The sequence below is a fragment of the Tachypleus tridentatus genome, chromosome 8 (assembly GCF_004210375.1).
Source record: "Tachypleus tridentatus isolate NWPU-2018 chromosome 8, ASM421037v1, whole genome shotgun sequence".
NCBI lineage: Eukaryota > Metazoa > Arthropoda > Merostomata > Xiphosura > Limulidae > Tachypleus > Tachypleus tridentatus.
Genome location: NC_134832.1, coordinates 61,966,840 through 61,980,363, shown reverse-complemented (window position 1 = coordinate 61,980,363; position 13,524 = coordinate 61,966,840). Strand labels below are relative to the sequence as shown.

The window sequence follows — 13,524 nt, the reverse complement described above, 5'->3', positions numbered from 1 at the left end:
TCCTTACAAAAATTACATCAGTGATAATCTACCTGAATTATTTTCGTTTAAATTGAAAAACATCTTAACAAATGAATTTTGATGAAGTCACGAGATGTTTTATCATGATGTAGTTTTAGAACATCGATAAAGTTGCTGAATAAACCAGTCTATTTCTCCTTTAAGTAAATTATCTCTTTCAAACCTGATCAGTTTCATTATGTATTTTCTGCTTAGATGTAGCAATCTAGTGACGTGTTTGATAGAGTTCTTGTTATCCTTCTTTTAACGTATATAATCATCGTGTGTTTAATCACAACTTTAAATGGCAAATATTTGAAATGGAATATGGATGAAAAAATAAATTTATTTAATTCAGTTTAATGCTTCCATTTTTTTGTTCATAGACGAGAAAGGTTGATTATTTCGATATTAGTTTTGGTTTAATGGTGGCCACTGAGTGTCTGGAAGACATACGAAAACATCCTTTCATCAGAAAAGTTGTATACGAATTGTATAAAAAACCAATTGCCACGCCCAATTTCTCGTTAAGAGTTTGTATTTATTCAGTTTGTATTTATTCAGAATTCCCCATATTTTTATTAATTTTTCGTAAAATCTTCTAATCCTGTAAACCGTCGAACGGAAAACTGATCGCGTTTGTAAATATCTGGAAAAGAACTATATTACTATAGGTTAATTCATAAAATATGGTTTATAATGTTACATATTTCAAGTCTAGTCCCCAAAAATGAGCTAATCTTGAAGACGGAATTAGTTTAATAAAAGTTTGCTAAGATACATTTGATCTTTATAAAAAAAAAAACAAGCAGAACCCCACAGGAAGTAACAGAGTAAACGTTCTAAAACAATGTTTTACAACAGCTGACAAATAATCGGTTTATACTATGCTTAACGGGAGTTTTTAATTTAGTTTAAGAAACATTTCTTTGAAAATTTTCTGTTATTTTATTACAGTACGCTTACCTCCACCTATATTCGGACTGGCAATACAAAATAGTCCACTCTGTCCAATATACTTGGTCCACCAGCTTTTTGGATGAACACAAACAAACTTTGCTGCTTCTAACATTCTCTTTATCTACCACGTCTGAAACACTGGCACGGAGCTGGCTCGTGGTCGGTGTTATTGATGAACTAACTTGTCGGTAGGTAAGAAATCCTGACAGAATCTAGAGCCTTTATTTCTAACCTTGGCTAATTTTCAGCAATTTTCTAAATAATTGAGAATTATTGGCATGCGCTGGGGAGTGTGTCGGCTCAGTAACGATCCTTAAATGTGCCTGTCATTGAAGAGACTGGTTCTGATTGGCGAGAGCACCGTTTGAGTTGTCACAAGAAGCAAACTGGAGCTATGGCATTCCATAGGAAGATTTATGTTACCTCTTACACTTCGAACATAAAACTTCCAGGTTTCTTACCAGATAAGACCCTTAATAAACTTTTCATCTTTTGAACACACATCCCGGAGCATTCAAGTTACACGAGGTAGTTTCTCCTGTTTGAAGTGTTTCTTCTATAGAAAGCCGCGCAAAAAGTCATGTAGTTTAAATTTGGTTATTTTGGGGAATACGAATTCTAAAATTAAAAACAAACAGCTAAAATTAGATAGAAAAATATATCACAAGAAGCATGTTTGTACTTATTCTAAGCTCATGGTTATGTTTGTGACATCAACAGTTGGATACATTTAATTGTCGTGTAGAATCGTACTGAATATCGAATAATGTCACGTTAACAGTGGCGAAACGTCGTTATTAAGTTATATCTTTTTTTGTCCTACTTTAGCTAATTTTGAATTTAATTTTTTTCAATTATATATACAAAAACTTCAAAATTTGAAAGTTTTGTAGAGTGTAGGATGCATCCAACAATTATACAATAAAAACAATGTTTTGTAGCTATAATTCAATTGTTACATATACAAAAACTTCAATATACATGTTCATGAAGCTGTTTGTTTCACTTATTTTCTTGGTTTCAGCTTTTTACACGTTATTTTTACTATTTCTAAGACTCATTCAATAAGAGATAAATACAGTTGAAGTTGTTGTTGTTTTGAATTAAGCACAAAGCTCCACAATGGGCGATCCGTGCCCTGCCCACCACGGGTATCGAAACCCGTATTTTAGCGTTGTAAGTCCGCAGACATACTGCTGAGCCACTGGGGGGCTACAGTCGAAGTAAATGAAGGCATTTTGTTTTTAAAGTTCAGAATACTGGTTTATCCAATCTACTATTGTGAAATTGTTAAAACACGTAATAGGAACAGCCGAAGTAATAAATAATAAAAATGAATAATAACAATGAAAAAGACACAATCATATTGTTGTTTTCAACATGAATGACAAATGAAAGACCTGAGGACTGATCATGAGAGAGAACAATCAGTTATTGGTTTTTATCACTAGAAAGTTCTTTTTTTTTAGAAATTTTATTTAATATTATTTCCTAATAAAATACATTTAAAATATCTGTAAATAATCAATAAAACGTATCATGTTTGCTAAGGAAAACTCTCTTAATTACTCTGTTATTATTATTATTATCAATTACTCTATTATTAATATTATTATCAGTTACTTTATTATTATTATCAGTTACTCTATTATTATTGTTATTATCAGTTACTCTATTATTATTATTTGCAATATCAGTCACATGAAAAAGTCTGTGTTTTATTGTTTACTGTGAAATTGGCTGCACTTTAAAATTAAAACCTTAAGCCTAATTCTTCTGGTGTTTTACGAAATAGAAAATAGTTACGCACAATGTTTTCTGCACTTACTTTTCTTGGCGTTACTAAGAAGGAAGCCTTAAAAAGTTTCCCATGACAGCTGTCATTTGTAATAAAGCTAGCTTCCCTCTTTTGTTCTGTGTGTTTTTACACACTCTGTTCAGTTGTTTTTTCTGATTTGTTTGTTATACACAAATAGAATTAACGAAAACATTTTAAATATGTCCCTATAAATTTGTGTTATCTCCTGGAAACTAAATTTTTACTACATTTCTTACATGTGTTAGATAGGTACCATAGATTCTAGATAAAAGAAAAGTACAACCGAAAAGCTAGTTAATTTAAAACATGAAGTATCATTCATTGCTCTCGTATTGCTAATGGTATGATATTTTAAAACTGAAAGACATCTATGTAACGCATTTGCTAAACTGCCGGTTTCAGAGACCGTAGGTTTTGGACAAAGTCATACTTAATTTTGAGCTGCTGGTCAAAAAAAGGACAACTAGTAATATCAGTGCACAAGTCATCTTTGAGGATACTCTAAACCGAATAACGAGATTCAGTGTCACAGCTTTAACGTTTTAAGTGGTTCAGCAACATTTCGTGACTCGATTCTTGGATCTTCCAATTCGTATCCAGCACATTAAATACTTGAGAAACGTAAAAAAACACACACTAATAAACACATTAATAGATACATTTCTTTTTCGTCCTTATGTTATATTTAATCGATCAATTTATTGGTCGAATCGTACGCTATGTGACACAGTTCGTCATTATGGAGCACGTTTATATCTATATTGTAGGAAGAGTTTCTGTTGTTGTTTATATCTACATTGTAGGAAGAGTTTCTGTTGTTGTTTATATCTACATTGTAGGAATAGTTTCTGTTGTTGTTTATATCTACATTGTAGGAATAGTTTCTGTTGTTGTTTATATCTACATTGTAGGAATAGTTTCTGTTGTTGTTTATATCTACATTGTAGGAAGAGTTTCTGTTGTTGTTTATATCTACATTGTAGGAATAGTTTCTGTTGTTGTTTATATCTACATTGTAGGAAGAGTTTCTGTTGTTGTTTATATCTACATTGTAGGAATAGTTTTTGTTGTTGTTTTAACTTCTTAACCAAAGATAGTTAGCTTGACTTTCATAAAATAAACATTAAAAGTAAAAAAAGTTTCCCCTGTAAATGTAAACCATGTCATGTGAGTGTTATACAAAAAGAGACAGTTTTAATGTAGAATTTTATATTAATTGACACTATGAGTCTGTTCGTCGTAGAACGTACACAAACACGAGTGTTTTATAGCTTCTAATTCTCAAAATATGAGTCGTTCATAGCTGAACTTTATACAGGTTTAAACACCGTTTGAGTCTGCATTCTGTTATACAAGATTTTGATAGTTCAGCTTCACTGCTGTGCTAATGTACTATACAGAAAATCCGAACTCTCAGTTCGTCAGGCAGGTATCATTTCAGATGGCCCTGTTTATAAACCTAACGTTTCAGATCGTTCAAACATTCAACTGAGCCAGAAACAAACTGCTTAGGTGTAAAATAAGGAAATAAACTTATTACAGAGCATGCGCTTTTTCACAAAATTATTTTCACAAGGTAATATCGTTGTTATATTCCTTACATAAACACACAAAACAATGAAAAGATAAGTAGGATTTGTAGTTTTGAACATATAACAAAGTAAAAATCACTGTGGTAAATTATCTCAACCTCCCATTCAGTTCATTGTTATGGAGATATGGCGCTATATTAAAAAATGTTTGTGTAAATAAAGAAGAATATGTAACAATATGTCAAGTACAGTGAATCTGCCATATCCAGTGTCGAAGGCCATTTGTTCATCACCAGGGCACGATATGATCATTAAGGTGAACTGAACTGTCATGATTGGTCATACAGCCTGTTATATATGTCGTAGTCTTTCACAATCTTTTCTCATGGATACTTCGAAGCGAAACACCTTTAATATAGTTTAACCATATTCCAGGAATAATCGGAGCTCTTTAAAATTGAGTAAATGAAAGCTAGTCAAACACAATAAACTTTCTTGCATTGACAATGAGCGCCTTAAAGTGTTCGTAATAAAATATGGAACCTCCTCCAGGCCAATAATGCAAACAATGGTCCACAATTGAAGCAGGTTATCTTTTTCCATTCGTAGGGTATCTGCTTTGAAACTGGATCAGACGCTCGCTGCCACGACTGAAAAAGTATAGAGGCAGTTAGAAACAAGATTAGAATCTATGCCAGAAGCAGACTGAGAAGCATTTTGCTCAAAGCAAGACACAAAACAGCTCATCTGTAATGGCATTAAAAACACATTCAGTGAATGAGCGACACTTGAGACACATTATACATATATTTTGATATGAGTTGTGCCTCACTTTTATAACATAAGTGATACGAACAAAAGTAAAATCAGATGCATTATGTGTGGATGAGAGACACATATGATGTTGATAAAAGATGGCGGTAAGAATAAGTAATGGTGGATGTACCGACCCTTAGATCCATCATAAAAGCGTTATTAACACCTTACGTTATAGGGGTCACAGTCTAAAGCTCTTTGTGCTATCAAGTGCTAATGCTTCATTCTTATGAATAATAAAGGCCACTTTCATTATGCTAAACTAGTCATCACTCGTTGTTTACAATCATCATAGTCCTGATGGAAGTAAAAATCTTATAAAGTTTAAATAATCAAATCTTTCTTTAATAAATTTTCATTCACAAATGTGAACTTAATAACATGGAAATTATCAGATATCTTATTTTCTTTGAGAATGAAACCAAGGGGTAGCTTCCAGGTTTTATAACAGTGTCCTTGCTTTATCATAACTGAAGTGTCCTATACTTCAATTATGGTTTGCTTGTTTCTATAGCATACATTAATGTGGCAGTTCTGCCTCTTATATCGTGCAAAATGACCATTGAAAATGTTTGTCTGGTTATATTGTTTTACAGCCAACACCTGTTTTATGTTAACCTTCTTATACTAACACCGTTATTTTATATTAGATAATTCTAACACTCATGCTATTATTTTTCCCTAATGACATTATTATTACTATGCATTAACCTCCTTCCAATAGTGTCATACTCAGGTTTAGAGAAGTTACACTTGTGTATTCGTTTTATGTGTTTGTTAACCTCCTTGAACATTCATATTTCCCGAATATTAACCTATTCATGTACCCTAATGTTATTCTTGTTTATAAATATATTAATTCATAGTATATTTGTGTGTGTGTGTGTGTGTGTTTATATATAGTTGTAGTAATATAGAAGGTATCGTGTGATCGGACAAACATGTACGAGTTGTTATTCTGGTCTGAATAATATTTGTAAGCATCTGTTCATCCAAACACACATACATATCTGCTTTGTATAAAAGGATGTTTTTTTGGTCTAATATTTTTTCAAAACAAATAAACTTGCTGTTTAGAAAATTTATCTGTATTTGATGAGCAGTCACGACTTGTAACATGCCAGAAGTTATAGGGCGTCCAATTGTTCGACTATCCAGAAATGATATGAAAGAAATGAACAATGTCAAAACAGTAAGGCACGCCTCTCTTGAACTCTATTCAGAGTCTCGAAATGTTATCGGACTAGAGGAAACGTTGTTCCAGGAAAGTCTTCTGGTAGACACCAAAATATTACTGTGCGAGATGATGATGTTTTGGTCCGGTTAACACACCAAGATTGAAAGACGTCCTACAACACCTCACAACATGAATGGTGCGCACACATTCATTCCAAAGTATTCAGGAGGACAGTAAATAGAATACTGAACAGACAGGTTATTTTACAACAAGAGCTATCTACAAACCGATGTTAATCAGAATTAGCTGCCGTCAATGTTTCACTTGGACAGTAAGTACATCATGTTAACCCACAGCTAGGACAATGGTATCATGTAAAATTTTTAGATGAGTTCTGTTTCCGGATTGTTAAAGCTGATAGTATTATTTGTGTTCTTCGTTTGCCTGGAGAACAGATGAAGGAAGGCTGTTTTCCCAATATGGTACACAGAGGAAATGGTGCGGTACACACTTGGGGAACTATTCATCATAGTGGAAAAACTACTCTTCATAGCCTCTAAGGAAACGTCAATGGCGTCTTCTATAGATATCACATGGATACGACATTTCTGCCACAGGCAAGGTTTGGCAGTAGTTCCAGGATAGCACTGCCACTGCCTACAGTGCGCATATTGTTTAGGAGGACTTGCAAATTGTTATGGCCAGCAAATTCTCCAGATTTTAATCCCATTAAAAACTGTTGGGCAAACAATGAACCCTAACATTGCCAACGATAATCTTAAATCAACTAATGTATCCAAGGTACAGCGTCTTTTAGTGAAAACTTGAGAGATGAAATCAACAACATATCACATCTTGAGGAGATTATTAGGGTACGTGGAGGACCAAGCAAGTACTGAATATTTAATATAAACTGTTATAAGGTTACAAACACTATTTATAATAATTTTTGCTATATTTTGTCGTTATATAAGATTTGGTAAGGTTTTGCTTGATCGGTGAAACGCTGAATTACACATCTTTGTCAGGTGTGTAAAACTGTTTGTTGTTTAATAAATATTTGGTGATGTCCATAAAACCTGTATCGTTATACAAAGTACATATGTAGATATTTAATGTAACGTGTATTTATCAGTTTGATAGCACTAACTGTATTTGTATTCCATCTTAATAAGTTATTTGTTACAAAATATGAAAACATTTCACCCAAAACTGTGTATGTGTGTGTTTGTGTAACGCTTTGTTTTTTCGCAGAAGAATGATAATATCTGGTCACTGAGAAACAAACGGACAGCGTAACATTTGAACAAATTGAAAAGTAAAAGATGTCTAAACATATTTGCTATACTTAAAGAATAGGTTTCAATTCCACGTATTTTGTTGCTGAGTGCTGACCCAGTTAAAAATTCAACATGTATGCGAGCTGATAAACGTGATATACAGAGCTCGTGACTTGACTGTAAAATCTGAAGTAGCTGTGAAAGGGGTAGATGAAGATAAGTTATCAGTCGATGCAACATCACTTTATAGGGAGGGCGTCGACTTCTGATTAGCGTGCTCCGAGAGTAAATCCGACAATTCATGGTTCTTGTGCGTTGCCAAACAAAAAACACTTCCGCATTTTAGAACAGTACGTGCTTTATAAGAGTTAAAGTTAAATCATATATACTACCTGGCCAGACAAGAGTATCCTAAAAATTGATGATGGATGCTATTGACTAGCTATTTTCATATAGCCAATCACTTAAAAAATAAGGAGGGTTACTACGTGTAGCCTTGCACGAAAATTTTGGAATAAGATAAACATTCGTAAATACAAATTAGCACATTTTTAACAATGTAACAAGACTTAGAGGAGGCTAAATGAGCTTAAAATCAAGTTTCTCTTGAAAAATTGTACGATTAGAATGGGAATCAAAATATCATAGAATACAGGAGAAAAACACAGGAGAAAAACAGGAGAAAAACACAGGAAAAACAGGAGAAAAGAGATGAAGGCGATCAAAACAAGCTTAATGAACAAATTAAATAACCTCTTCCTATTTTTTTATATTTATCTCTTCATATACTTTGATTTTCTAATCTGTACTTCCACTTACCGATTTTGTTTTAATATTTGTCTCCTTACACTGGTTTATTATTTTGGTTTGTTCGTTTTCTTTGAATTTCGCGCAAAGCTACATGAGGGCTATCTGCGCTAGCCGTCCCTAATTTAGCAGTGTAAGACTAGAGGGAAGGAAGCTAGTCATCACTGCCCACCACTAACTCTGGCTATTGTTTTACCAACGAATAGTGTGATTGACCGTCATTTTATAACGTCCCCATAGCTGAAAGGGCGAGCATGTATGGTATGGCGGGGATTCAAACCTGCGACATTCAGATTACGAGTCAATCGCCCCTAATCACGTGGCCATGCCACGCCGTCATTAATTTTGACCATACGATTCAGTTCAAGTTGGGAAACGCTGATGAAGATATTAAATTTTCCGCAGACCACGGAACAGAAACATGACGAGTTTGAGTTCTGTGTTCTCGGATGTGGTGTTGTTTTAATCTGTTATTATATCACCGTAACTTCAAGCCATATTTACATATTACGATTTTGATTATGGTTGTGGCTTTAATTTTTAATAGATTTAAACAAAACTGATATCTTCACGTTCCAGTAACGACTTTTTTTGCATGTGAATTAATTTAGTTAGTTCACAATCTAATTGATACAATTATATTATGTTAGAAATAAATAACTACTTAGGGGTGGTCCATGAATTAAAGAACTTTAACGCATCGTTAATATAATGCATTTTTTTTCAACGAGTAAAGAAAGTAGGGGTAGATAAACTTCTCCCAATATCCAAACCATACTTGAATTTACCTATTTAATTGTTATTTCTTCTATGTTCATGGCATGTCTTTATAGAAACACTTGTTAGAAAAAACATTCAATCTTATGGATACACCAGAGTCATATTAATATTGGGTCACCCTGTATGTTATTACAGTATTGCTTCGGTGGAAATATGTCGTGTCGCTCTAGATGTCTTTAAAACAATATGTGATTGTTTCAGAATTTAACCTCTTTCCATACAGATGTTTAACAGATAGATACATTAGATAACTTTAACTACAGCTTCTTTGTTAGCCTAACGTATAGCGTATTACATTTTAAGAACCTCGCACTTGTAAGTAAATCATATTTCTCTGCCCCATGTTTACTTTTTATTAATTGATGTATGCTTGGTACAAAGCCATTCATAATCATATCACGTACGTTCTTACCTCTATCATATATGGAAGAAAACAAAACTATTGTAAACCCGCAGTTATCACCCATCAAGCCTTCAGTGTTACTAGAGTTATTATAACTTAACACAACCTTTTGTTTGAACATCTTCACTATGTTATTGTTCTATTCCGCATAAATTCCTCCTTACTTGTCTTCACGAGTTATAATAAATGATGAATGTCCTTATTTTTTATTCATCGTGACGACAGAGCTTCTGATTACCATATATTGTTACTATGTGTGACGATAGATCTCTTCTTACTAACCACACAATCTGATGTCAAAATAACCCTACAAAATATGGTTTATGCCTAACCTCTCCTTATTAACCATACAATCTGATGTGAAAATAAGTTATAACAAACGGCTTATGCTTGATCTCTTTTAGTATGCATATAACCAAATGACGTAACACGTTAGAAATAAATCTTCCTTTTCTCAAACCGTTACATATTTGTGCTATGAAGCATTTCGAGCCTAAACTGAATTTGATCTACGAGAAATCGCAGCCGTACGATATAGCAAACTGTTTACTAAAATTCTTTTATTTAGTTTTCAAAGCTTGCATAAGATGTCACAATTCAACTTCTAATAACAGTGCTACTGACCACAAAACAATGAGGAACGGAACTGATCTAAATAAAAATCTTTCTAACTTAATAATCACGATTCAATTAATGTTCGGTACGTGTGTGTGTACGTATATATATATAATGTATTTTGGCATCCAAGTTTAGACACCTCAAAGACGTGATGTTTATTTTATCTTTCCTCCAAGCTGTGTAGAATTTTATTATCTCTAGATTTCCCACAGGCCTCGGGAACAGTCGATGGAAACAACCTAACGTTTTACGCTCGGCTGAGCAGGGACACCAAGGGGGCTCCGTCGTTCATGCGCCGACGAACTCCACACCACCGAAGCGTTTTTCGTCCTGGCGCTGTCAGTGCTCGACCCCACATACCAGAGATAGGACATCGACTTTGCTGAGAAGGTTCTCCCGTGTGTGGATTATGAACTCTGCAACTCACATCTATAAATGGTTCTGAGGGTTGCTTGTTGGTTGCGCTTGGCTTATTTCAACATTCCACTTCTACAAGCTTGTTCCTGTTGAATTGTGTTGTGCTTGTACGCATTAATTAAGGATAACCTAACTTTTGTTAACGTTGTACAGTATTATACCCTAACCAACCTGTTACGTGAACATCAATAATGTACCATAATTTACTAATTCTTAGACTACATCCCACAACGCAGGCAAATATAAATCACCAATAGACAAAGCGCTCTTATTGGATTATTAGTATATGATTCCACAGAGTAGAACACTTTAATGTAACTAATGTTTTATTGTCTTTTCTTGCCAATAGAGGCTCTCATTTGTTTGATTATTGTTGATTTTTTAAGGCAAAGAGACATTCAGCTATTTGATGCATTCAAACCCGGATTTTAGCGTTGTTAGTCCATAAACTTAACGCTGTTCTAATAGGGGACAGAAACTCACAATGTGAGAACAGTGTGTACACACACACACACATATACATATTTAAGGAGGTGACATTTTGGCCCGACATGGCCAAGCGTGTTACTCGTAGGCGGAGTGTCACGTGTTAGCATCCCCGTCGCGCCAAACATGCTTGCCCTCCCAGCCGTGGGGGCGTTATAATGTTACGGTCAATCCCACTATTTGTTGGTGAAAGAGTAGCTCAAGAGTTGGCGGTGGGTGGTGATAACTAGCTGCCTTCCCTCTACTCTTACACTGCTAAATTAGGGACGGCTAGCACAGATAGCTCTCGAGTAGCTTTGTGCGAAATTCCAAAACAAACGTGTAGTTTTGTTTGGATCTACATATTTAATACGTATTTCATGTGTAACTTCATAACTCTAATTAATATTTTTATAGACACTTTAATGTTTCGTTTTACGTGTTAGCAAAAAATCTAAGAAAAGTGTAACCAGTGAATTGAATATTATATAATCTAACATATTCAGTGCATCGTATTATGGTTGAGAAAAGGTAATATCGAGCATATATTTCCATATAAAAGGAAGAAAAAAACTATAACAGCCTATAACGTATGCTCGTTTGTGAAGCATCGGCAATTATAAGCGTTTTTTAGCCTAACAGCCAAACCCCATCACTATAAGCTAATCAGATGTCACTCGAATCCTATCTTCAGCATTGACTTCACTGAGCATCTCCCCACTCAATTAGAAGGCAATTAGTTACCCGATAGCATCGGTGACTGTGAACTAACGAGATATTTGACATCGAAGCCAAATCTCCTGTTACTGTGCTGACACGCGCCCGCCGCTCCGGTGGGCCCGTAATCAGGCTGTTTATCTTCGCTATCTGGACAGCTTTGTAACATGAAACCGCCAGAAAAATTGCAGTGGAAGATTGATTCTATTACGCAGCCCCAGTAGGCTCAATTAGTCCCGTTGTTTCAGTAGGATTCCCTTGAAATTCCGGTCAGTGTATTCAAATAGAAATGGTCTCATATAGTGTTAGTGACTAGGATGGATAGTCTTCTTGTTAAGGTTCTTCTACTTCGTGTATAACTCTAACTCCTCCACATTCTAATGATTTCTCGCTAGAAAGACACCTGCTTGTTCTTTCTCGAGTAACATAAATAAATATATTCAACCCCCTGGTGCGAGTAAGACCAACCACCTCACAAAAACCAAAGGTGGAAAAACAATTAAAATTTCATTTTACTGTTTACAAACTCAAAATAGATTTTCGCTTTGTCGATCAAGGGAGCAGAAAAAAATATATAGGTTTGCTCTTTTGAAAAACGAAAGGTAATAATGACATTTTAGCTTCCATGATTATGATTCATTTATTAAAAGATACAGAGCCTTCAATGTAAACCATTTAAACGGTTTGCACTGTACGCAGGATACACAAGCTAGTTACAAAAACGTTCAGCTTTTATCTTTTAAAAGTTAGGAAATTTATGACTTCCAGAAACCTAAACTGAAGCCAAGACAACTGCGTAATAATTCACAGTTATACTTAAGTTTACACAAAATATTTATATTTTTAACCTTATAAATTTTTATGTGGGGAAATTTTACGGTTCAAAATAACTATATGCAAAACCACAAAATCAAAAAGCATGCTATCATTGTGGTCAATAATAAATTAAATTTCAGGATTTTGACGTTTTTATTTAGAATAATTCATTAATATTTACGATTTTGAAGGAGTTAAAAATGTTCCTTCATGTCATGAAATTTTATCTTTCTCTGTATAGTCTGTTGAAATACAAAGAGATATTTTATTTTTATTAAATATGTACTAAAGTTATATTCCCTTTTAATATATTTATATAATGTTAGTTTATTATTTTTAAGCCTTGTATTTCATCTTTAATTCTGGTTTTATCCTCAATCCATTCTTGATTTTTTTGTGTCATGGTCCTGGAGTGATCGCTGCTTTAATTGTTGCCAAATTAGAATTATTTATCTTCATAAATATTCTATCAATATAACGTTCCTGACTGACTGACAGACGTGAGGAGCCCCACTCTCCAGGAAAGTTTTGACAGTTTCAAAGGGACATTATTAAGAGACCAAGTACTCACAGCAGCAGTATTATTCATCATTTTGTGTATTTATGCAAATCCAGTCGTGTCCAACTATTTTAAGTTCAATTCCGTTTTATATTCTTACAATTAATCTTCTTTAAAACATTCCGGTTCTTTAGAATTTTCACCTGAAAATCAGGAACTGTTGAGTTTTTTTTTCTTTGTAAGTTTCCTGTGTTGTCTCCTTTCTGCTAATCTTTAAGTAGTCAGTGAGAAGATAATTACCCAAGTTCTTTCGAACCTTCTGTTATTGCGAGAACTAATTTAATGTGTGCCACTGTTCTCCGTATAGGAATATTACATCTCATTTTAAAAGGTTTGGTTTGTTTTGAATTTCGCGCAA

The 13,524-nt window shown here is 34.0% G+C and overlaps 1 long non-coding RNA gene across 1 annotated transcript in view; it reads left to right on the top strand.

Moving 5' to 3' along the window:
• LOC143222499 (uncharacterized) overlaps window positions 1-10,770 on the top strand; it is a 40,195-nt gene extending 29,425 nt beyond the window's left edge. Inside the window, exon 4 of the long non-coding RNA XR_013012271.1 lies at window positions 10,405-10,770. This is a non-coding gene — a long non-coding RNA (uncharacterized LOC143222499). The remainder of the gene's footprint in view (window positions 1-10,404) is intronic.
• The last annotated feature ends 2,754 nt before the right edge of the window (window positions 10,771-13,524 follow it).